Genomic DNA, 24,898 nt, shown 5'->3' on the forward strand with positions numbered 1-24,898 from the left:
GGTGTAAATGTAGTCAGGACCCTAAAATTGGTTGTCCCGAGGGCGGAGCCTACTGGCCAGGCTCACTTGCTAATGCTCCACGCAACGCCGCAGCGTTTTTAGGAGACTCGGTCTCTCTAAACGATGCATGATGCATATCACTTAAGCACACGCTGCCCTGAGATTAAGCAAGGGCGGCTGACCGGCCAGCAGCCTCCGCTCCAATTTTAGGATCCTGACTACAAATAATGAAAAACTAAAAGTGTGAATTTTGTCATGAAATTTGGTATGTGGAGTAAGAATAATATTTGGAACAACTTGTTCAAATAACTTTTTTCGATATCTCTAACGCGAAGCAAACAGTAGGCCGTTGTCCAAAAATAAAAAGGTGATGGTTTGAAAATTATGATCCTATTGTTTATATCTTTGCCGTAAATTCTGGTCAACTTTGACCGGTTGTATCTCAGAAACCACTCGTCATAATTAAACGTTTTTTCTTTTAAAAGAGGCGTCCTGCCGCTGTCTTTCGAATGCCGTTCGCAATGCATTCACAATTTAATTTAGTTTAATATTTCCCGAGATATTCGATTTGTTTATAACCCAAAAAATTGTTTATAATTTTAAAATATTCCTGAGGCCGTTTAAATAGTCCAATTTCAATTCTGTTAAGTTCATTAGATAGGTATAGTGTCTTTTTATGAAAAAATCATAGTTATTCTTATGCATCATAATTATTGTCGTTATTATAGCGACCGTAAATTTTTAATTAACATTTTAATTGTTGCTAAACTGTTCATTCAATTTCCATAGACTTCTGGAATTATAATATATAGGGAAAGGGCTTTTACGTTACCAAGTTATTTAATTATTGATTAACAACTACTTATCTAAAAGTTTAGTTGAAAATTAAAGATTTTGTTGGAAAAACCCGCTTTTTCCGGGGAAAGTTTTCGTCGACGTAAATCGGAAAAAACACGTCTCAATGCAGAATTTAACTGCGGTGAATTTTTATTTGAGTGTTTTTGGTCTAAAGTTAAAATCTTTGGAGTTATAGAGCAAAAATTGAAAAAAACACGATTATCGGGCGCCATTTTGTTTATAAAAAAAGTAGCACACTATCTGCGGACTTTGCATATCTATATTATTAATACATACAATAATAAGATTCGATTCCAGCAATAAAATTGCTGGTAAATAACTTTTCCTTGTATTTTGCTAATTAGCCCAAAGTATATCTGGACATATGGAGAAGAAAAACTAAACACATTCCTGCAATACATCAATAAAATATTCACCCCTTAAATATTTTTTTGGTGTGAATATTAAAACGTTTTTCAAAAATGTTGTCGTGGTTCCATCTAACGCCTGTTTCGTTTTCGTCCGGCCCCCGATATGTACGAATCTTTTTTCCTGTTCTAAAAAGTTTAAAGCATCTTGTAAGCCAATAATAAAAAACCGATATTTTAAAAATTATACATACAACGGCATTACTTCTTAAGGGGCTATCCTAGTGTAAAAGTACGAAATTCATATACTTTTTTGGGAATTTATAAAATAAAAAGTAGTGTACCCATTGTTTTGAAAATTCGTATGAGCATTTATTATAAAAAGAAGTACATACATTTAAAACAATTTTCATAAAAAATATTGAAAATTAAACGATTTATGCGCCATCAACTGCCACCGTGAAAATAAAAACATAGCTCCACTGCTGCAGTGATTGGGACTAATATAATGGAGATCCTGAAACATAAAATTTCAAAGTTATTTTCTATACCATAAACTAGGATTTTTTGATCGGATAAAAAATGTCAATTTGGCGGTTTTTTAAAATGAAAATGTTTTAGCTAATTTTAAAAAAAAATTTCAACACTTCGTCATTTTTCGCAATTTCAATATTTTTCAAAAATTCTAGTTGATGGTATAGGAAATAACTTATATTTCAATAATCACTTTGAAATTTTAAGTTTCAAAATCTCTATTAGTCACAATCACTGCAGCAGTGGGGCCATGTTTTTATTTTCACGGTACCAGTAGATGGCGCATAAATCGTTTAATTTTCAATATTTTTTTATGAAAATTGTTTTACATGTACTTCTTTTTATAATAAATGTTCATGCAAATTTTCAAAACAATTGGAATGGTACTTTTCATTTTAGAAATTCCCAAAAAAAGTATATGAATTTCGTACTTTTACACTAGGATAGCCCCTTAACTCAACTGTAATAATTATTAAAAATTACTATTTTCTACGAGCGTGCAAAAATGTCTACTTTCGCGCACGCATTTTAGTTTAGAAAGTTTCACTTTTCCGCACGAGTGTTACTTTTCCGCACGCGTGTTCATTTAGATATGTTAATATGGCCTTAAAGTAATTATAATACATGCAATAAACTAATATTTAGAGATATTATTTACTAATTTATTTCAAATATATCTTATTGTGTTCCTGTTTTAATGAAATTAACGCGACAATTCGATGAAATAAAATTATTTTGACATAATATTCGAAAGTCAAATCGGTTGACAATAACAGTCGTTTTGAATCATCGTCATGGAAACCAAGATCGTCGTCATGCTAACTAATTATATTGAAAGTTTGGTTTTAACAACCTTGTCAAAGAATTAATTTGTGTATGTATTTTCATATTAATTAAATTAATTGATTAAGATTTGGTAATTTTTTAAAGACTCTTAGAAAAAATATTGTTCTTAACTCTTGCAGTAAGTCTCTTTTCCGCACTCGACTGCTTGCCGAACTCCCGCTTCGCGTCGTTCGGCAAACTGCAGTCGCGTGCGGAAAAGAATGACTTTCTGCACTTGTTAGGAAAATAACTATTTTAATCGGGAATAAGCCACAATATTAGTTCGAAATTAAATTTATTTGACGCTTAGACTTCCACTTCGGAAATCCTTATCAAAATACAAAACAATCAGTTAAAGAAATTTTGTTTTTATTGCTTGATAAACAAATTCTTCTAATTTAATTTTATCTGACTCACTCATATTGACAATTCAATAATTATGAGTTGCGTTCCTGGGACGACTTTATTGGAGGATAGTTCATTCGATTACATGAAATCAACTTAACTTAAGAATATCCATCAGAAAACATGTGAAAATAGCATGTGATTTGTCTTTAAAAAGAAAACCACATGCAATAATGACAGTAAAATTCTAGTGTTAGTGAACCCATAGTGAATCGCGAAGAAGAAACCAAAAACCAGGAAAATGATACTATCCCAACATGGTACCTAAGTACTTGGTCTTATATTTAGTTTACTCTCACAATTAACACCAAGCCATCGGATTTTATATGTATCTCATTTTAAAATAAATGATGTACCCTCGATATGTTATTAACTTACTAATCGTCGTATTTTCTTTCTATTGATTTCCTCTTTTAATATGGGTAACCAATCCTACTGCATTCTGCTGAGGAATTTTACGATATAATATTGGTTTCATTTAACATTTAATATGGGATCACAACACGAGAATTTTACTGTCATCATTGCACGTGGTTGTCTTTTTAAAGACAAATCACATGCTATGATTTTTCTAACGGATATTCTTAAGTTAAAGTTGATTTCCTGTAATATGAATAGTGAACTATCTTCCAATAAAATCGTTCCAGGAACGCAACTCATACATAAATATTGGCAATATCATTACTTTAAAGTGTATATTAAAATGAGTCAGATAAAATTAAATTATTAGTAGAATTTTTTTCCCAAGCATCAAAAACAAAATTTGTTTACTATACTATCTAATGTTTTGTATTTTGATAACGATTTTTATTACCCAGAAGTCGAAACGTCAAAAAATTTAACTTCTAAACTAATATTGTGACTTATTCCCAACTAAAATAGTAAATTTTCATAAGATACCACAAGAAAATAGCTTCAGAACAATATAATATGTAATTATTCATGCGAAATACTTACAAGTACTTACTACGCGAAAACGTTTACGTACTTTGTTAAGTGATTATCAAATAAAAAGTATTAATTGTTTTTAACTTATGCAAATGATAAACGAGTTAGCAGAAATGTCATAAAAAATAAATAGCCCTGTTAACTAAAAATTAATGCGACAAAACGCAAACGTTTAAGTTATCAGTAATAAATAAACATTACTTAATGTCGCAACTAAAGAAATTCTTTTGGTAAATATTTCTGTTAAAAGTTATAGTGTAATTAAATATAATGTGTATGCTATACAAGGAGACTCTGGAAAGCTAAATGCCAAATTTTTTTTGGCAAACGATGGATACAACGGAAAAAAGAGGATCAAACTGTCGAAACAGAAACACCCAAGCTTACAAGACTAGTCAAGTTTCCGTCTCAGAAAAATGGGTCTAAAAGCCTATTTTGGTCAATTTCCATACAAACATTCAACTTTTTACTTTATCGTACTACATACGCAGTATGAGTATAATAGATAAAGTTATAGGATCGTGCAAAATAATTTTTTTCAGATTTCACTTTTTTTCGACGTTTTGAGTCCCCCCGAGTCTAAAAAGCAAATAAAAAAAACATGTCGGAAGTATGTACGTATGTACGTACGTATGTCGCCACCGCCCAGAAAAAACTACTGGACCGATTTCGATGAAATTCGGTATGAGTAAGTTTAAGAGAATTTTGTCGAGAAACTAAGCTTTTGAAAAAAACCTCTCAAAGGGGGGCCGAAATAGGGGGGTTATTTGGGGCCCATTTTTGCATATTTTGACCGAAACGAATGAAATTTAACTTAAAGTTAGCTCATCGATAGGTAAATAGAAATACGGAATTTGACATTTCCAAATCCAAAATGGCGACCAGCATAGCCGACCGCCCACCCGATACATTTCCCTACCAATCTAAAAACTTGTTTAAGATAAATTTAATTTGAAAAAACATTTATATAGCCTAAAGATGGGGCTATAACAAGAATATTATCGTTTTTCAGAAAAAGTTATGGGTTGCCTATATTTAAGGGGTCAAAATTTGACATAAATTTGAACTAAATTTTCTCAAAAATGACTCTAAGGAATTTGTTTATTTTTTGATATATTTTTGATATCCTATCGGTAAATTGAATAACATTGGTCAAATTTCTTAACTCCTCATAGGAGGGGAGTTATGAATTATTTATAAAAAAATATTCGAGTGCCCGTAACTACCTCTGTAATAGAAACTAAAATTTGAAATTTGGCAGACATATATAGTACTTTGTTATCTATATAAATTTTACCCACAACATGGCTTCCGGCTTAACCGGAAATGAAAAAAAAATCTTAATTTCTTACATATGCCCTGTATATTTTTACATATTTTGAAATAATGTAAAATTATCTTTCCAATGACATAAAACTCGTTGCTGTAACTCAAAAACTCGAAAAGTTACAGAAAATTGAAATTTTGCCAGAATCTTGTGTGTGTCCCCTCTCACGCGATCATAGCAGAGCATTATTATAGGGCAGTCAATGAGGGTATTTGGCTCCGAATTCCATCCTACTACATCGATGTACTTGATATTTTCACAGTAAGTAGGGAATAGCTCAAGAAACAAAATCTACCCTATATACTATGGCGCTTTTATCTTGGGGCAATTCCCACCCCTTCAAGGGGGCGGAAAATTTATTGGTCAAAATAAGCATGGAAGTAGCTAGAGAACATATTTTTAAGCAAAAACTGATCTATACTTTTTTTTGAGAACTCAATACTTTTTGAGTTATGCGTAGTTGAAAATTGGCCATTTTCATTTAAAAATGACACGTTTTCGGACGGTTTTTTTGTGAATACCTTAAAAACTATGCATCAAACTAAAAACACTATATAAATTTTTTTTTTAATTATAACTAACAAAGAGATTCGTTCCTTCGTAAATTTTCTATTTATAATACAAAAAGAGATATGGTAGGTAAAAAGAGTTTGTTTTTTGGTGCATGCTCGAAGTGCTCATGCTTTTGTAGTGTTTGAAAAGGCCTTTAAAACGAGCACCGTTAAATGTCGGTTACATTCAAACTAAGCGAGATATGGTGCAAAAAAATATATGACTAATGTACTTTAAGGAAAAATGAGAAGTACATACATTTAACCCCTCATTCGCCAGAATTTAAATGCATTGTTTTTCTTTTGCAATACCTCTTAATATAGTGTTATTTCTACTTTCAAAAAGTTGGACGGGTGAAAAAAATAAGATCAAATTATAGAGCGCATTTTTAAATTTTCTTAAAATTCTTCCTTTTGCTCCATGCAATTCGAAAATAAAAATGTTCTATCTCCGAGAAGTGGTGAGAACCGCCTCCATGATAAAAGCGCCATAGTATATAGGATAGACTTTGAATTAGGAGATTGGGCTTTGGGCTACTCCCAAAATTTTATTACAATCCATGCAGTAAAATGCAAATATTACCAACTATTAATTTCTCAGAAAAATGGACTAATTTGAAATGAAAGTATGACTAATATTCTATTGATTTATGCAATAATCTAGTGTGTCCCCGAACATTTTCTCAAATGCGGGAATTAATGATGCGTAGAACCATAAAATATTTTCAAGTATACAAGGTGTTTCTAACATATCAAAATAACGAGTAACTTTGTTATTTTTATAGAATGCCAGTATCTAGTACGATAACGATAATAGATCGGTACGATAAAGTTCTCGGGCGGCCCTTCCGTCCAGCGTTTTTTGTATTGTATTTGAATTCGATTGTATTTATTTATTTCTTCCTCTAGCCTTTTTACTACCTGTTTATCTTGAAGGCGCTCTAATTGGTAATTTAATCTGTCTCTAACTTTCGTCTCCTTCATGTGCCCCATCCTTTAAGGACATTGGCGATCATCATGACCCGTTTTATTCTGTCTGCAGCTGTTCTGAAGAGTTCTATTGTTTCTTTTAAACTCCATTGCTTTAAAATTTTCAACCAGAACCTGCTTCGTCTCCCGGTCCTCTTTCTTTGAACTTTCCCTTGTGTAACCAATTGCATCAACAACTCAATGTGTAACAGGTTTTGTAATTATTGGTTATTCTTGATTTCAATTTTGCTTTTACTAGTAGTCCAGGAACCGAAGCTTTTCACCTCACAATTTTTACAGAATGGATCGATTTGCTTGAAAATTTGAGAATAAGTAGTGGATAGTCCAAGGATCAAAATCTATATGATGCCGAAAGGCGCTTTTACCATGGGGGTGGTTGCCACCTCATCTCGGGGGTGGAAATTTTTTATTATATTTTGACCGCAAAAGTTGATAAAATCATTAATTCTAAGCTAAAGATGTTCTATACATTTTTTTGATAAAATTAATAGTTTTCGATTTATTCGCTATCATAAGTGATAGTTTTATATCGAAAAAATCAATGTTTTTCGATAATACTCATTTTACTATTCACTCAATTTTTGCCGTAGGAAAAATTTTTTCAAACCAAATTCTTGGGAATTAAAATAACCTACAATTTCATATTTAAACATTTTTTCGTATCTCTGATGCTAATCTTTCTGTTCTGAAGAAAATGGCATTGTACAAAAATTCGTTATTCACTTTTTAAAAGCTCCAGCTTTTTAAAAATTAATCATTCTAAGCCAGTCAAACTTCTAAAATATATTAATAATATATAAATAAAGAAGAATGAATAAGGCCAATGACTAAAACCACCCCTAACTTACATTATTATGCTTCCAATTGGATTTCTCCTTTTTTTTTTCAAAAAAATATATTGATTTTTTAACCGTAACTTTTTTATTTTTTATCTTAGAAAGTTAGGCAAAAAGAATTTTATAGGTTTTTACAAGATTTATAAGCCTATTAATATTAAATCTTTTTAAAATCCTCAGTCACAAAAAGAGGTGACTTAGAAAGGGTTGGTAAAGGTGGTTTTTGCATGTTATTACAAGTTTTAATTGTCAATAGCTCACTCAATTTTTGCAGTAGAAAAATTTTTGCAAACCAGGTTCTTGGGAATTAAATAAGCTACAATTTCATATTTAAATATTTTTTCGTATCTCTGATGCTAATCTTGCTATTCTGAAGAAAAGGCCATTTTTTCCAAACTACAAAAATTCGTTATTCGCTTTTAACTCCATTTTTTTTAAACTAATCATTCTAAGCCGGTCAAACTTCTAGAACCTATTAACCATAAATAAAAAAAGACCAAATAAGGTCAATGACTAATTTTAATTAGGGTGGTGTTTAGAGGGTTGCTTCCGAACACTTTTTCGCTGAAAAAAATAGGGACTGATATTCTTTTCATTATAAGTCACTTAATTTTTGAGCTATAGACTTTTTATTTCTGGAGATAGATATTTTTAAACACTTTAAATTAGTCACAACAAGTTGTCCTCGAAAAATGCATAGTTTTCCCGTCTTTTGACTTTGAAACTACAATATTTAGCATTTGACGAAGAAGAGCCAACATATAATAAAGTATAGCTCGATTACTATTGGTCTTAAAGAAAATTTACAAAAACGGTTTTGTTTATTTTTTCAAAAGGTACATTTTTGTGTAAGTAAAGTTGTTTTGATAAAACGAAAACTTTTGGAGTTATTAGCAGAAAACTTATTAAAAACATTTTTTCGATATAAAACTAACGCTTTCGATAGCGAATAAATCGAAAACTATCAAGAAAAAAATGTATAGAACGTTTTTTGCTTAGAATGAATGTTTTTATCAACTTTTGCGGTCAAAATATAATAAAAAATTTCCACCCCCGAGATGGGGTGGCAACCACCCCCATGGTAAAAGCGCCTTTCGGCATCGTATAGAGTTTGACCCTTGGACTATCCACTACTTATTCTCAAATTTTCAAGCAAATCGATCCATTCTGTAAAAATTGCGAGGTTTTGTCCTATTTTAAGCTTCGTTACTTGGACTAATGGTAATGTACGCGTGAGGATTGCAGTGTAATAACGTACATATTTTGTGTCGCAAGGCCTAGAAATGTCTTCCAAAAAGTGTAAAAATGACGTGGACTGTTTTTGTTATATTTGTGGCGAATTCATTAAAGTGGGAGCCAAAAAATTTTGTTTGACTACAAGAAGCTTAAAACAGTTCTTCTTCACAATGGAAAGAGATTTCCATCTCTTCCTCTGACTCATTCTGTAATGCTCAAAGAAAATTACGAGAGCGTTAAAATGGTGCTTCAAGTTTTAAAATATGAAGAGTACGTCTGGCCAGTGATAGGGGATTTCAACATTGTTGGTTTTCTGGTGCGAATGCAAAGCGGATACACTAAATATCCATATTTCCATATTACCTTTGCTTATGGAATAGTAGAGCCGATGTACTTCACTACCAGCAGCACTCATGGTCTCATCGGAGCGAGTTTCAAATGTGGCCTCCCATCATGCTTTGATACCCCCATTGCATATAAAATTAAGTCTAATCAAGCAGTATGTAGAGTCTGACGCCTTTCAATTTGTAAATCAATTTTTCCGAAACTATCAGAGGCTGACAATTACAAAGAGATTATTTCTAATATGCTTGAAGCTTCAAAGTCATGGGTTCAGGATGTCTTTTAAAGTACACAAAACATGCTACATGTTCACTTGGATCAGTTTAAAAACAACTTGGGTGCACATTCAGAAAAGCAGGGGGAATGCTTTTTCCAAGATGTAATGAACTTCTATCAACGACATCAATGAGAATATAGTGAACGGCCGTAGCTCAACCGCATGATCACTGGCCTCATACGCCAGAGCACGCGGGTTCGAGCCCCGCCAACGACAATCAATTTTTCATTTCTAAAAATGATACGAGCCGTTTCACCACGCCTCGGAGAGCACGTTAAGCCGTCGGTCCCCATGGGCTAATGTACATCGACACTAGTTAGTTGAAACAGGGTTAAAGATGTAAATGGCGCCGGAACAATCCGAAAGGATCTCCCCGGCAAAAATGCCATACGATATTATTATTATTATTAAGAATATAATGAGAACATGATGGTAACTACGTTTGGGGCTCCTACGAGACAGTCTTTGTTTACACAATAGAAATGCCAACACTGTTCATACTTTAAAGTTTTATTTGTATTGTTTTTTGTATTTATGGGTTTTATATATGCCGTCTTTTATAATTAACGTTAATAAAAATATATAATACAAAATTTGTTTACTTTTAAAAATAATTTTTCTACAACCGTGTTAAAAATGCAATTTTTAGCACTCCATAGAAGCGTTAAAAATGCTACTTTAAAGCAATAGTGCTTTAAAATTTTTAAGGCACTGCAGTTAAAAGTGAATTGTCAAATTGTGATTGTCAAATTGTGAAACGTCAAAATATTTATATTTCATTTATTAACATTAATATTAATAGTAGAACTTGCGCAATTTGAAAAAGGTGGTTTAAAAGGTTTTTTAAAATTTAATTTAAACTGTATTATTGCATTTTTAACACGTTTGTAGAAAATAACTATTAAAATTTGTTAGAATATACAACAATAAAAGTAATGTTATAATTAATGTTTACAATAAAGTTATTCTATAGTTGTTATGGTTTACGTATTGACAGTATAGGCAGTTTTGATGTAATGTCAAGAAAAATATAAAAATGGAATGTCAGTCAAGTTTAAGTAAAAGGTTTTGTAGATATTGTCCTGTAATTGAGAATGAATAAATTATAATTGTTGATATATAAGACGTTTGTAGAAAAAATATTGTATGATATACGTGTTAAAAAGTACATTTTTAAGGCACTCATGTGAATTGCAGAATTCGATTCGCTCATTCTGCAAATTTTCACATCATCATCATCATCAGTAGTTCGACAACCCTTTTTGTTCTAGGATTTTCCTCCATTCTGTTCTGTTCCTTGCTTTGTTCTTCCAGTGGGTAATCTCAAGTGTTTTCAGATCTTGTTCCATGTATCTTTGGGTCTTCCCTTTGACCTTCTCCCTACTGGTGCTTGCCTCATGATATGTTTTGGTGTTTCGGTCTCCAACATCCGTTCAACATGTCCCATCCAGCGCAGACGTCCGATTTTTATGAATGTTATGACGTCGGGTTCGTTGTATGCTGCGTATAGTTCAAAATTATATCTTCTGCGCCATACGTCATTTTCTTTCACCCCCTTATACTTATATGTGTCTGAGGATTTTTCGTTCAAACGTACCTAATAAGTTCTCATCGCTTTTCGACAGTATCCATGTCTCTGATCCATATATAAGGACAGGTTTTATCAGGGATTTGTATATTTTGCATTTGGTTTTTCTCGTGATGTTGTTAGATCTTAGATGTTTAACTTTCACATGCGTGCCTTAAAATTGTACTTTTAACACTTATAAATATCATAAATAACAATTAAATTAAAAAATAGGGATTTTTCATAAAATTTCAAATTTCGTTCTGGTAAGCACAAAAGCAAACTTTATTAGATAAAATAGTATATTGTACAACAAGAGAGAAAAAAGACATATTTCTCACGAGCGCAGAAGTGTACGAGGCGAGTGCCGCAAATCAAGCGAGGGAGAAATATGTCGTTTTCTCACGTGTTGTACACTGTACTTTTTCTATGGATGCGTTTTTGTCAAGAGTTCATTCTTCAAAATTAAATAATTTAGGTGCTATTATGTAGATTATATGCCAAAGTTTAAATAAAATACATACACATTATACACATGTAGGTATTTAATATTCTTAATATTTATATACTTTTATTTATTTAAAATTATAGTTACCAGTTATATTTGAACAGTTTTGAAAGGTAATTCCTGGTAAGTTTTGATTTGACACATTTTATTTGATAAAAATATTTGTGTTTGTATTGTGCATGTTACCATGGAAACCGCGATTCTACGTATGGAACCCGTGAAAAAAAATATTTCTCACTGCAATGGCCGACTTTCTCACTGCGTGAGGAATTGTTCGTTTTGAATGTATGTAAGTAGTGAGAGAAGTTGCACATTGTGTAGCATCCATAGAAAAATATTTTTTTTCTATGGATGCTATACAATATGCAACTTCTCTCACTAAGTAGTGAGATAAGTTGCACATTGTATAGCATCCATAGAAAAATATTTTTTTTCTATGGATGCTATACAATATGCAACTCCTCTCATTACTTACATACATTCAAAACGAACAATTCCTCACGCAGTGAGAAAAGTCGGCCATTGCAGTGAGACATATTTTTTTCTCGTGGGTTCTCCTACGGCCTTCCATACTATGATCACCGTTTCCATAGTAACATGCACAATACAAACACAATTAATGTTGTCAAATAAATGTGTTAAAGCAAAACTTACCAGTAATTACCTTTCAAAACTGTTCAAGAATAACTGTTTATTAGAATTAAAAAAAAATAAGGTATATAAATTTTAATAATATTAAATACCTACATATATATGTATTTTATTTCAATTTATGCATATAATATACCTAAAAGCACCTAAATTATTTAATTTTGAAGTTTGAACTATTGACAAAACCGCATTCATAGAAAAAGTACAGTGTACAACACATGAGAAAATGACATATTTCTCCCTCGCTTGATTTGCGGCCCTCGGCTCGTGCCAACAAAATTCTGCGCTCGTGAGAAATATGTCCTTTTTCTCACTTGTTGTACAATATACTATTCTTTCTTTAGTTAGGCATAAGTAGTCAAAATCAGAGGTACAGAACTCAGACTCAAAATTCATGTTGACCAGTAGTGGTATTTATATTATTATATTATGTGCATACAAAAAAACGAAATTCAAACGTTCTTGAAATATTACTACTTGAGAAATGTGTTTTTAATAGAGAAACACAGTGGAAACTCCCAAGAGTGCTTCGAAAAATAAAGTTTTTATATATGATTGTTAGCTTTTCACTTCAGGAATAGTAGTTTACAGACCGCACCTCATATTTCTATATTTAACAAACTAGATCTGCAAACACATTTCTATACCTTAGGTCACGGATAATGTGAATTTCAATTGGAACTAGATTAGAATTATTATGTCAATGTTTTAATAAACTAGTTTTGCTTATAATATTAATTGCTTCTTCAGTCATAAATGTAACAATTCAAACATCCAATCTAACTTTTTTAATGTATAAACAACTAACTACTGTTATAAAAATAAAACGAATGAGATACCTGATATGTATATATTTACTTTGCCATGTCTAGCACATTTTGTTATCTTATCTAGGAAGTATGCAGCAGTTATATTGTGAATTATAACATAACTGTTTAAAATTTAATTAGAAACTTGAAATTAGCAATAATATTTGCAGAAATGATTTCCAAATAAATTACATCTTGCAGAAGTTAGACACTTCTCTAGTGACCAACAGATTTAGACCACTTCTTATGGTAGAGGAGCAAAGTATGCTAAATGTGCAGTCACTCGAGCGCTTTGGGGGCCTATTGGGTTGTGAAGAGTAGGTCCTAAAACCAAAAAAAGTTAAGTAAAGTTTTCCATTTTAGTGGGGACTTTCCACTTTTAATTTAATTTTCCATTTCCAACAATCGTTGTTTTAGATTATAGCGCCATCTATCCATAATTCGAAAAAATCTCTCGAATAAAAGTTACTTATTTTTACGTAAGGAATCTAAATCTGAAATAAAAATGGGGGCTCCCATTTAAGATTTTAAAGTAACCCCCACCCCATCTTCGTGGGGGGTCGTGTTTGGTGCCATTCGACAGATTTTTCAAAAATATTGAATAAGTGTATTTTTCAGTTTTTCGATCTGATGTTTACACCCCCACCCCTCCGTGAGAAGTCGTATTTGGTATCATTCGATAGATTTTTGAAAAATATGGAGTACGTATTTTTTAGTTTTTCGATTTGTCATTCATTTCGCGAAATATTCGCTTTTTTCTTGTGAAATTTTGGGACTCACCTATTTCCTTAAATCGTCAGATTTTTTAAATATACACTGTTTTGCATGTACTTAACTTACCTTATCTTAATCTGATGATTTCGAGTTTTTCTAAGGATAGATTTTTTTCTTCGCCCCCCTTAACGAACTCCACTGCATTAAGAGCCAATATATGGTAGAGGTACATTTTCAGGGTACAAGGTTTCTCCCCATGTAATAATCTGACGCGCTCGAATAACTACAAAAATCCCCGTTTGGGCTCCCCTACCATTATTATGCCGTCTCCTTTCGAAGGTTGGCGATCCAAATGGCAATTGTACTCGTAGTTTTGGAAACTGCCGCAAGAAAAATTTGTGCAGATGAGCGGTCAAACCATCTTCTTAGGTCTTTTAGCCACGAGTCCTTGGCCTCTTCCAACTGATCTTTTGCCCTGTCTTTACCTTCTAATATGATTTGAAGTAGCTCATAATATCTTTCACCTCTCAACACACTATGGGTATTACAAACTTTAAAAGATTAGTAGTAGATCAGATCTCTTTTGGGTTGGATAAATAGTACATGATCGCATTTTATGATAAATTAACTATACGGACACTTCAAAAGGAAGGCTACATTTTTTACTAAACAATTTCTTTAATATTATTAAACGATATTTTTTATTAAACAATAAAATGCGTTTCGGCAGCGATGCATTTTATAAACATTTTGCGAAGACATTCATTTTACCTACAAACACAGGTAATTGCCAATCATCTTTTTTAACACAATAATAAACAGTTAAACCATCATTTCGTAAGTAAATGACAAAATCTTTGTAATTTAAAGATGAAGATGAAGTTTTCTCTTTAGTCCACTATTCCATTCTTTCAGATTTTGTTCTATAAAATATCGTGATGAGACCAGGGAATTTAGTACAGCACCTAGAAACTTGCAACTTTTTGCTGAAGGCCTATAAGTAGAAAAATGGGTGGAAATGTATAGTTGCATTTTAAAGTGCATGAAATACATCCAAAAGTGCATAAACATGTCAAAAGAGGTGTATTAAGAGCCATATTTTGTTACTCAGGAGTTTTTGGCGTCAATGAAGACGAATACGCCATCAGAACCGACCACTGGAGCACCTGGTGATCAGGTTCACTGCTAAGGCAATTCATCTGGAGATTCGAGAGTTTTCGGCACTAAATTGATGCAGAAGGATTACTTGTGCACTTGGTGTCCAAAAACCCTCTAAACTCCAGAAGATAACATGCCTTAGCTGTGAACTTAAGCACCAGGTGGTCTGGGAGTTAGTTATGATGGCGTATTCATATTCAGCGACCCCAAAAACCGCCTAGTAATATCCAGTGCCGAGAACCATAATTAAATAAAGTAGTTTTTATATGAAATATAAGTAAATAAAAAAATAACACTACATGAAAGCCAAACATGGTGTCAGAAGTGATTTAAAGCCATTGGATTGAAAGGAAAAAGGCAGGGAAGTTGTAGGTTCGTTTCCCTCCAAAATTTGAAACTACAAAATCGATAAAAATATTATACAAAATTGCAAAACAGTACCTACAATGGAGTATTCTAAGCCTCCTGAATCCTTCAACGTGAATGAACCACAAGGTTGGACAAAGTGGAAACAAAAATTTGAAATCTTTTTGTTGGCTTCTGGAAGAAGCGAGGCTGCAGAGAAAATAAAAGTGGCATTGTTGCTGAATATCCTTGGTGAAAGTTGCCTGGATATTTTCAACACATTTCCCGAAAACAAAAGAGACAATTTTGATGATGTTATATCTTGTTTTGATAACCACTTTCTGCCCAAACAAAATATTTGTATGGAAACCTTTAAGTTTAATAATATCCAGCAAAAAGAAGGTCAGGGCATTGATTCATTGTAGTCCAGGGCCCATCTGTTTTGAGATGGACGTTGAGAGGTGACTCAATTTTTTTTGCAGAAATTGCTTGAAAATAACTCAAATAATAATATTTGGGTTATCCTCCGTCTCAAAAAAGTCCGGAACATTGTTTAAATAATCAAAATTTCAAAAAATGAAGGAAAAATTCGATTTTTTTCTTCGTTTTTTCATGATAACTTCTAGTCCAGGAACCGAAGCATTTCACCTCGCAATTTTTACAGAATGGATCGATTTGCTTGAAAATTTGAGAATAAGTAGTGGATAGTTCAAGGATCAAAATCTATATGATGTTGAAAGGCGCTTTTACCATGGGGGAGGTTGCCACCCCATCGTAGGGGTGGAAATTTTTTATTATATTTTGACTGCAAAAGTTGATAAAAATATTCATTCTAAGCAAAAAATGTTCTATACATTTTTTTGAGAAAATTAATACTTTTCAATTTATTCGCTATCGAAAGTGTTAGTTTTATACAGAAAAAATCAATGTTTTTTTATACATACTCATTTACCATCCACTCAATTTTTGCCGTAGAAAAATTTTTTTCAAACCAAGTTTATGGAAATTAAATAGCCTACAATTTCATATAAAAACATTTTTTCGTATATCTGATGCTAATCTTTATATTCTGAAGAAAATGGCATTTTTGCCAAACTACAAAAAGTCGTTATTCGTTTTTAACTCCAGTTTTTTTAAAACTAATCATTCTAAGCCAGTCAAACTTCTAGAATCTATTAATAATACATAAATAAAGAAGAATGAATAAGGCCAATGACTAAAAGCAAAGCTAACTTACATTATTATGCTTCCAATTAGATTTCTTTTTTTTTTCTCAAAAAATATATTGATTTTTTAACCGTAACCTTTTTAATTTTTATCTTAGAAAGTTTGCTAAAAAATAATTTTGTAGGTTTTTACAAGATCTATAAGACTGTTAATATTATTCTTTTAAAATCCTGAGTCGCAAAAAGTGGTGACTTTGAAAGGGTTGGTAAAGGTGATTTTTGCATGTTATTACAAGATTTAATTGTCAATAGCTCACTCAATTTTTACCGTAGAAAAAATTTTTGCAAACCAAGTTCTTGGGAATTAAATAAGCTACAATTTCATATTTAAATATTTTTTCGTATATATGATGATAATCTTTCTATTCTGAAGAAAAGGAAATTTTTTACCACACTTCAAAAATTCGATATTTGCTTTTGACTCCATTTTTTTTAAAAACTATTCATTCTAAACCAGTTAGACTTCTAAAACCTATTAATAATACATAAGTAAAGAAGATGAAATAAGGACAATGACTAATTTGATTCAGGGTGGTGATTAGGGGTTTGCTTTCAATCACTTTTTCGCTGAAAAATATAGGGTCTGACATTCTTTTCATTATAAGCCACTTAATTTTTGAGCTAAAGACTTTGTTTGATTTCTGAAGATAGATATTTTTAAATACTTCAAATTAGTTTAAACAAGTTATCCTCGAAAAATGCATAGTTTTCCCGTCTTCTGACTTTGAAACTACAATATTTAGCATTTGACGAAGAAGAGCTAACATATAATAAAGTATAGCTCGATTACTATTGGTCTTAAAGAAAATTTAAAAAAACGGTTTTGTTTATTTTTTCAAAAGGTACATTTTTGTTAAGCAAAGTTGTTTTGATAAAACGAAAACTTTTTGAGTTATTTGAAGAAAACTGATTAAAAACATTAATTTTTTTAATATAAAACTAACACTTTCGATAGCGAATAAATCGAAAACTATTAATTTTATCAAAAAAATGTATAGAACATTTTTTGCTTAGAATGAATGTTTTTACCAACTTTTGCGGTCAAAATATAATAAAAAATTTTCACCCCCGACATAGGGTGGTAACCACCCTCATGGTAAAAGCGCCTTTCGGCATCATATAGATTTTGATCCTTGGACTATCCACTACTTACTCTCAAATTTTAAAGCAAATCGATCCATTCTGTAAAAATTGCGAGGTTTTGTCCTATTTTAAGCTTCATTACTTGGACTATTCAAAAGTATTCATTTTCGAGAAAAGATGTACAAACATAAAAGTTTCGTAATTAAATTTCCTACAATATAGAATTGATTAAAAGTTTAAAAAATAGTCACCCTTGTTGCAAAATATCAATAATTGCGAAAAAACCATACAAAAACAAGTATTAGCATTTTACGTTTTTCAACCATTTATGCCACACCTAGGACATTCACATTTCACCCAGAAAAACTTTATGATAGATTAAAATAATATTGTAAATTTCATTAAGATCGGTTTAATAGATTTTGCAAAATAATTTTTGCAATCCAGCTTTCGCAGAAAAAATTCATTTTTTCAAAATGTTACAGGACTGAAAATAAAGCAGATAGCAAGTTGAATTTTTTTTTGCTTATAGAAGTGTACTGTACCTTTCATTTGAAATTTTCAAAATTAAAATTGATTGACTACCACGGCGTCAGGAATTTTTTTAAATAAACATTAATTATTGGTGCTACGCGCAGGACAGCGGTGTTCGATTCACACAAGTTGATTTCCACCAAAATGTCTTCCAATCTTTATCTAATATATTATTTTCTTACTCTATATTTTGTTGTATTTTAATATTTTAATTCCACAACAATCAAACTAATTTTATTATTGTTTGTGAAATATTGTTTAAACAATTGCATATGTTTAAAAATAATAAACTTTTATTCTCTAAGTTAAAATATATGAACAAAGAAAGTTTTTGCTAAAAAATGTGTTATTTCAAAGGATAGAGTATGTGTTTTTATTTTGCAATAAACAAATTTATTTATTTATATCGAAATGTAATAAAAATTAAAATGTATCAATCATTATCAAAGGTCATTGGAATACCCAATCAGAGCAAACTATCCGATGTCCTGCGCGCAGCACCAATAATTAATATTTATTTAAAAAAATTCCTGACGCCGTGGTGTTAATCAATTTTAATTCTTCAAAATTGCAAATGAAAGGCACAGTACACTTCTATAAGCAAAACAAAATTCAACTTGCTATCTGCTTTATTTTCAGTCCTGTAACGTTTTGAAAAAATGAATTTTTTTGCGAAAGCTGGATTGCAAAATTTATTTTGCAAAATCAATTAAACCGATCTTAATGAAATTTACAGTATTGTTTTATTATATCATAAAGTTTCTCTGGGTGAAATATGAAGCTTCTAAGTGTAGCATAAATGGTTGAAAAGCGTAAAATGCGAATACTTGTTTTTGTATGGTTTTTTCGCAACTATTGCTATTTTGCAACACGGGTGACTGTTTTTTACATTTTTAACCAATTTTATATTGTAGTAAATTTAATTACGCAACTTTTATGTCAATACAACTTTTCTCGAAAATGAATACTTTTAAAGTTATACTCAAAAACCGAAGAAAAAAATCGAATGTTTCCTTCATTTTTTGATATTTTGATTATTTAAACAATGTTCCGGACCTTTTTGAGAGGGAGGATAACTCGAATATTATTAATTGAGTTATTTTCAAGCAATTTCTGCAAAAAAATTTGAGTCACCTCTCAATGTCCAAATGTACTAATATTTTTACAGATGCGCCCTGGTCTATTGTGAGAAAGACAATTGCAAGCAAAGTTATGCAGATCGAATAATTAAAGATAGGATGGTCTTGGGCGTGCTTGATAAACAAGTTCAGAGACATTTGCTGAGAGAGACAACCATGTCTCTGGACAAAATGCAAGAATATTGTAGGAGCATAGAGGTGACCTTAAAGCATGTCGAACTGTTAAATACAAAAGAAGAAACAGAAGAAATAAACGCAGTTAAATTTAAGTTTACAAGAAACTCTATACGGTGCGATACAAAGCATGAGGTGAGAAAGTGCCCTGCATATAACCAAACCTGTGAGATTTGCAATAGAAAAGGACACTTTTCTAACCTTTGTTTCTGTAAAAATAAGCAGCGAAATGATGAGCAACCAAGCTCCTCAAATCAACCAAGCTCCTCAAATCAACCAAGCTCGTCAAATGAACAGGGAAAAAAGGCATCTGAGGTACAAAAAAATGTAAAAATTCAAGAAACAAACTGTGTCGAAACTGAGGTCGATGGTTTTGATAAGAATGACGAAAAGATTGAAGAAGAGTCAATATTTATTTTTGAACAAAAACAAGACTCAAATAAAGTAAGTTGGTATGAAAATATTCAGGTGAATAATATAAATATAAGATTCAAATTAGATACAGGGGCTGAATCAAGTATTTTGCCACTAAAATTTTTTAAGAACCTTAATATTAGTGAGTCAAAAATATTACCGACAACCATGACCATAATTTCATATGGAAATTTTAAATCAAAGCCTGTAGGTCATATAACCTTAAAATGTTTGTATAAGGATACTTTTAAGAACATAAATTTTTTAATAGTGGATCTTGATTCAGAACCTTTATTAGGATTAAATGATTGTATACATTTTAATATGATTTCTCGAATAAATTCTGTACATACGAAAATTTTTAATGAAAATGAACCGCTGACTAACAATGGAGAGGAGTTGTACTCGAACTTTAAAGATCTTTTTGGAGGTTTGGGTTGCATGGCAGGTTTAGTAGATATAAAATTAAAAGATAATGCTGTACCTGTGATTCAAACACAGAGGAAGGTCCCACACTCAACGAAAAAGGTACGTAATATCAATAAAAATGTTAATTGAGACAACAAACGCAATTCTTAAAATTTGTCCAATTCTTAGTTTTATTGGAACAACAAAGCGATGTTCATCAATTCATTATTTTCGTTAGTTGAGCCAATGTATTACGTTTATTGAATGGACGAACATTCATTATGTATACCATAATATCATTTTATTGATATTACGAACTCAGTTCATTGAGTCAACGAACACTATTTATTGAAACAACAACGTCGTTAATTGACCGACGAAGACCATTCGTTGTGCCAATAACAGTGTTATTTCTCCTAACGTATTTCGTTTATTTCTACAATTATTTCCGTTTATTGTTACAATTAATTCCGTTCATTGGCACAATAAATACGGTTATTCTTACAAGCAATTCTATTCATTCTTACAATCAGTTTCGTTCATTCCTGCTATGAACGTATTTTATATTAATAATTACTGAATGCATTAGCCCAATGTATCATATTAATTGATTAATAATAATTTTTTAAATCCCCTTTTTTGTCCTTAACCTTTAGGACTTTACACTGTGTGATTTCTCATAATTATTATATCGCTTATACAGTGCACTGGAACAAGTGTTACACTCCCCCCTCCCCTTATTAACTTATTTATTTTTAGTACATAAGCAAAACGCTCAGACAGGTCAATTTTTAAAATTATCAAAGTATATTATAACATCAATGTTTCGAACTTTACACGATCCCTCTTCAGGTGACAGGCGTAACTTTGATTTTTTTAATGGGAAAGTACATCATGTGACAGCTCATTTAAAAGTGTTTGAAATGGTGATTTCAAAAATGTATAACACTTTAATCATTTTTGAGAGCGCAGGGGCAAAATTTCGATCGAATTATTTTTAAACGCATTAATTTTTTTGGAATCCTGAGAAAACTAATAAGTAAGTATTTTTGAAAAATTTAACCGCAGAATAAAAGACTACATTATTACTGAGGGCTGAAAGTCCCTTAGAATAAACAAAAAGTTTCTTTTGAATAGTATATTTGAAATAAAAAAATCATACTAAATTTTCTATTTTTCACCCCTGTGACTTATTAAAATAATCATTATAGAAGTTCTCAGGGACGTCAGACCCTCGATAATACTCTAATATTTTATTCTGCGTTTAAATTTTCAAAAATACTAATTATTTTTTTTCGTTCAGTGTTCGAAAATTCATTTTCAGTTCATCTTATAAATAACATCACAAGACAATATTAAAAGTAAACACAAACATAAGACACTGACAAGTTTATTTTTAATTAGAATATTCTCCCGTATTTACCTTATCAGAAAAAACTTACTTTTGTTCAAATATAAAAAATAAGTAATATCTTATCCTTATCTTCCTTCTACTACGGACTACACTTGGAAACAAAATGCAATTATTATTCGGCACTTTCAAGGAAAAGCCGTTACATTTCAAATGGTCAAGCAAAACATTTATTGTCTCAACAACCACGATTATTGCCACAATTAACGCATTGATTGTGGGAATTAAAGGCAGTAGTAGATTAATTAATGCATTCGTTGGCACAACAATCAGTGTACATCTATTCAATAATCATATATTACTCTATATTAACAACATTTGTACATTGTTTTAATGAAATCTGTACGTTGTCACGATAAAATAAGGTAATTGCTTGTCATCTACGAAATCAAGAACGTGAGTTGCTGCCACAATTAACAGTATTTATTAAATATACGAAACTAAGTTATTGGCTGAATAAATTGAGTGTTATTGATTAATGTACTGTAGTTATTCTCACAATTATTATTCAATCATTGTGACAATAACCAAGTACATTCGTCAATGTCTAAAAGTTCGTTGAAACAACAAATTAAATTGTTGTGAGAACGAAATACTATTCAATAATCACTGTTAATCAATATTACGAACTAAATTTTTTTGAGTGCATTAGCCTTGCATGACAGGTTGAAAAAATCACTAGATGATCTTGAACAGAAAAGTATAATATCTAAAGTTGATTATCCTACGGAATGGGTAAATTCGCTAATGATTGTAGAAAAACCTAATGGGTCCCTTCGTCTTTGTTTGGATCCAAAACCATTAAACAAATCTATTTGTAGAGAGCACTATGTTATTCCCAGATGTGACGAAATCCTCTCTAAGTTAGAAGGAAAAACATTTTTTTCAGTAATAGACATGAAAGATGGTTTTTGGCAGGTCCAATTAACTGAAAAAAGTTCAGATCTCTGCACATTTAATACTCCATCCGGAAGGTACAAATTTCACAGAGTGCCCTTTGGCCTAAGTAGCATTCCAGAGATATTTCAACGTAAAAATATGGAAATTTTTGGAGATATTCCCAATGTAAGTATTTATTATGATGACATTATTATATATGGCTCTAATGACCAAGATCATGATGTTGCATTTAAAAAAGTCCTTGAAAAAGCTTTAAAATATAATGTAAAATTCAATTTCGATAAATTACAGTATAAAACGTCGGAAGTTAATTTTTTGGGTCAAAACATATCAAAACAAGGGATTAAACCTTCACAAAAAAATATAGAGGCAGTGTTAGCTATTGAAACACCATTTAATAAAAAAGATTTGTTGAGAATTCTTGGTCTTTTTAAATTTTTTTCAAAATTTATCCCTAATTTGTCACAGTTAACCTCTGAGATGAGAAATCTGACAAGAAATGACATAAATTTTGAATGGTTAGATGTTCATCAACAAGAGTTGGATACTTTTAATAACAAATAAACCGATTTTGAAAATATTTGATGAAAATTTGCCTATAGAAATACAAACAGATGCTTCAAGTCAAGGTCTTGGCTCTTGTATGATGCAAAATGAACATCCAATTTCATTTGCATCTCGTTCTCTAAATAAAGCCGAGGTAAAGTATGCTCAGATTGAAAAGGAGTTACTTAGTATTGTATTTTCTTGTGAAAAATTTCATTATTGGATCTATGGTCGTGAGGTTTTGATAAAAACTGACCACAAACCCTTGATATCAATTTTCAAAAAAAGTTTGGATAATGTCAGTGCTAGGTTACAAAGAATGTTGTTAAGATTACAAAAGTATCATATTAAAGTTGAATATTTGCCTGGTTCTAAAATGTTTGTTGCAGACACATTAAGCAGATCGTTCATTAAAAGTCCAATGCAAGTTGACGAGGAGTTAGAGTATACTGTACATTCTCTTTCTTTAACTGTACCGATGTCTAAAGAAAAAAAAATGTTTCAAAACTCAATTGAAAAGGATCCTATTTTATCCCAAGTTAAAAACTTTTGCGTAAATAACTGGCCTAAAAATAACAAAAAGTTATCTTCGGATTTAAAATATTTTTATAATTTAAAGGATAACATCTATTTATCAGATTATTTTTTTCACCTGTCAAATTCTGACGTTTTTGCTTTTTCTGCCAATCACCACGCGTCGTTCTAGCCAATCATTGAGTGTAATAATGATAAAACAGCCTCTTCCTTGATAAAACAGTCTCTTCCCTGATAAAACTTAAGGTACCCTAAATTTCACATAATACGTTACGAACGACATTGGAAAATCTCATATGTTAGTTATAAAAATTGTGTTTCTAATAATTGTTCATTTTCGATTTAAACAGTTTTTTATGTATTAACAATATAATAAATAAATTGGTTCATTTTTAAATCATAAAATAATTTATCTATAACCTACTTAAGACATTGATCCTAGTTGTCTTAAAAATATTTCACAGATGCCCGTATTTACTAATAATACATATTGGTTCACAAAATAATCTTTTTAAATACCACTCGTCCTCTAAATTTTGCTTGATAAATTTTTTCGTTTTCATACTTAAACTTCTTTATTTAGGGTAAAATCACTCAAACAAACCGAAATGGACAAAATCACTCGTCCTTCGGACTCGTGATTTTATCATTCGGTTTGTTTTCGTAATTTTACCAAATAAAGAAGTTTTCGTGAAAACAAAAAAAATTATCGATAAAATTTAGAGGACTCGTGGTATTACCTTTGATAATTTACTATTTTATAATCAAAAAATTATTGTTGCTTCTGAACTTAAATCTGAAATGCTTAAATTAATTCATTCAGCTCATTTTGGGATGCAAAAATGTAAGTTTCGAGCAAGAGAGATTATGATCTGGCAAAAAATGACTAGAGATATAGAACATTTTATTTCTAATTGTGAGAAATGTCAACTAAATAAACCAGCAAATCAAAAAGAAACTATGATTGCACATAAAGTTCCTGATAGACCCTGGGAAATATTATTTTCAGATCCTATATCCTTACGGATACGAAAGGCAATGAATTGAGGAGAAATAGGAAATGTATAAATAAAACTAATTTGCCTGTTACAATTATAAAACATTGTTGTAATGTGTGTGGTAGTTTGATGTCCTTGTCTTTTATATATGTTTTGATAATGTTTGTTATTTACTGCTCCTATTTTTGTATCACTAAAATCATTAAATTTAATGTAGGTTAGGGGTTAGGTTAAACATTTTCTGCGATTTATTAATAATTTTTTACATTGTATTTTAATTGGGCGATTGCCCGTTGATAAATA

General features: G+C 31.1%; 1 protein-coding gene across 2 annotated transcripts in view; it reads right to left on the reverse strand.

Moving 5' to 3' along the window:
* LOC114341478 (bifunctional heparan sulfate N-deacetylase/N-sulfotransferase) overlaps nt 1-24,898 on the reverse strand; it is a 147,949-nt gene that overhangs the window by 117,730 nt on the left and 5,321 nt on the right. The window lies entirely within an intron of this gene.

The sequence above is a fragment of the Diabrotica virgifera genome, chromosome 8 (assembly GCF_917563875.1).
Source record: "Diabrotica virgifera virgifera chromosome 8, PGI_DIABVI_V3a".
Classification (NCBI taxonomy): domain Eukaryota; kingdom Metazoa; phylum Arthropoda; class Insecta; order Coleoptera; family Chrysomelidae; genus Diabrotica; species Diabrotica virgifera.